Below are 2500 nucleotides of genomic sequence, written 5' to 3'. Positions count from 1 at the left end.
ACGGTCGCCGCGGCACACAAGAACAGCCCAAAAACAGGCCAAAACAGCCCAAAAACGGGCCAAAACTGGCCATTTTTGGCTGCGCGAGCGAGCAGCGAGCGGCGGACAGCGAGCGAAGCGAGAGGCAGCACCGTCCCTGCTATACGAAAGCCCCATCCAGCCCTGTGCCACCCGGGGGGTTCCAGGGTGCTGAGATGGCTGACGTTTTGCTCCGCTCACGACGGTCGCCGCGGCACGCAAGAACAGGCCAAAAACTGGCCAAAACAGCCCAAAAACGGGCCAAAACTGGCCATTTTTTGCTGCGCGAGCGAGCGGAGAGCGGCGAACAGCGAGCGAAGCGCGAGGCAGCACCGTCCCTGCTATACGAAAGCCCCATCCAGCCCTGTGCCACCCGGGGGGTTCCAGGGTGCTGAGATGGCTGACATTTTGCTCCGCTCACGACGGTCACCGCGCCACACAAGAACAGCCCAAAAACAGGCCAAAACAGCCCAAAAACGGGCCAAAACTGGCCATTTTTGGCTGCGCGAGCGAGCGGCGAGCGGCGAACAGCGAGCGAAGCGAGAGGCAGCACCGTCCCTGCTATACGAAAGCCCCATCCAGCCCTGTGCCACCCGGGGGGTTCCAGGGTGCTGAGATGGCTGACGTTTTGCTCCGCTCACGACGGTCACCGCACCACGCAAGAACAGGCCAAAAACTGGCCAAAACAGCCCAAAAACGGGCCAAAACTGGCCATTTTTGGCTGCGCGAGCGAGCGGCGAGCGGCGAACAGCGAGCGAAGCGAGAGGCAGCACCGTCCCTGCTATACGAAAGCCCCATCCAGCCCTGTGCCACCCGGGGGGTTCCAGGGTGCTGAGATGGCTGACGTTTTGCTCCGCTCTCGACGGTCACCGCGCAATGCAAGAACAGGCCAAAAACTGGCCAAAACGGCCCAAAAACGGGCCAAAACTGGCCATTTTTGGCTGCGCGAGCGGCGAGCGGCGGACAGCGAGCGAAGCGAGAGGCAGCACCGTCCCTGCTATACGAAAGCCCCATCCAGCCCTGTGCCACCCGGGGGGTTCCAGGGTGCTGAGATGGCTGACGTTTTGCTCCGCTCTCGACGGTCACCGCGCAATGCAAGAACAGGCCAAAAACTGGCCAAAACGGCCCAAAAACGGGCCAAAACTGGCCATTTTTGGCTGCGCGAGCGAGCGGCGAGCGGCGGACAGCGAGCGAAGCGAGAGGCAGCACCGTCCCTGCTATACGAAAGCCCCATCCAGCCCTGTGCCACCCGGGGGGTTCCAGGGTGCTGAGATGGCTGACGTTTTGCTCCGCTCTCGACGGTCACCGCGCAATGCAAGAACAGGCCAAAAACTGGCCAAAACGGCCCAAAAACGGGCCAAAACTGGCCATTTTTGGCTGCACGAGCGAGCGGCGAGCGGCGGACAGCGAGCGAAGCGAGAGGCAGCACCGTCCCTGCTATACGAAAGCCCCATCCAGCCCTGTGCCACCCGGGGGGTTCCAGGGTGCTGAGATGGCTGACGTTTTGCTCCGCTCTCGACGGTCACCGCGCAATGCAAGAACAGGCCAAAAACTGGCCAAAACGGCCCAAAAACGGGCCAAAACTGGCCATTTTTGGCTGCACGAGCGAGCGGCGAGCGGCGGACAGCGAGCGAAGCGAGAGGCAGCACCGTCCCTGCTATACGAAAGCCCCATCCAGCCCTGTGCCACCCGGGGGGTTCCAGGGTGCTGAGATGGCTGACGTTTTGCTCCGCTCTCGACGGTCACCGCGCAATGCAAGAACAGGCCAAAAACTGGCCAAAACGGCCCAAAAACGGGCCAAAACTGGCCATTTTTGGCTGCACGAGCGAGCGGCGAGCGGCGGACAGCGAGCGAAGCGAGAGGCAGCACCGTCCCTGCTATACGAAAGCCCCATCCAGCCCTGTGCCACCCGGGGGGTTCCAGGGTGCTGAGATGGCTGACGTTTTGCTCCGCTCTCGACGGTCACCGCGCAATGCAAGAACAGGCCAAAAACTGGCCAAAACGGCCCAAAAACGGGCCAAAACTGGCCATTTTTGGCTGCACGAGCGAGCGGCGAGCGGCGGACAGCGAGCGAAGCGAGAGGCAGCACCGTCCCTGCTATACGAAAGCCCCATCCAGCCCTGTGCCACCCGGGGGGTTCCAGGGTGCTGAGATGGCTGACGTTTTGCTCCGCTCTCGACGGTCACCGCGCAATGCAAGAACAGGCCAAAAACTGGCCAAAACGGCCCAAAAACGGGCCAAAACTGGCCATTTTTGGCTGCGCGAGCGAGCGGCGAGCGGCGGACAGCGAGCGAAGCGAGAGGCAGCACCGTCCCTGCTATATACGAAAGCCCCATCCAGCCCTGTGCCACCCGGGGGGTTCCAGGGTGCTGAGATGGCTGACGTTTTGCTCCGCTCACGACGGTCACCGCACCACGCAAGAACGGACCATAAACAGGCCAAAACAGCCCAAAAACGGGCCAAAACTGGTCATTTTTGGCTG

The sequence above is a fragment of the Musa acuminata genome, unplaced genomic scaffold, assembly GCF_036884655.1.
Source record: "Musa acuminata AAA Group cultivar baxijiao unplaced genomic scaffold, Cavendish_Baxijiao_AAA HiC_scaffold_1151, whole genome shotgun sequence".
Classification (NCBI taxonomy): domain Eukaryota; kingdom Viridiplantae; phylum Streptophyta; class Magnoliopsida; order Zingiberales; family Musaceae; genus Musa; species Musa acuminata.
Note: the sequence above shows the minus strand (reverse complement) of the source record.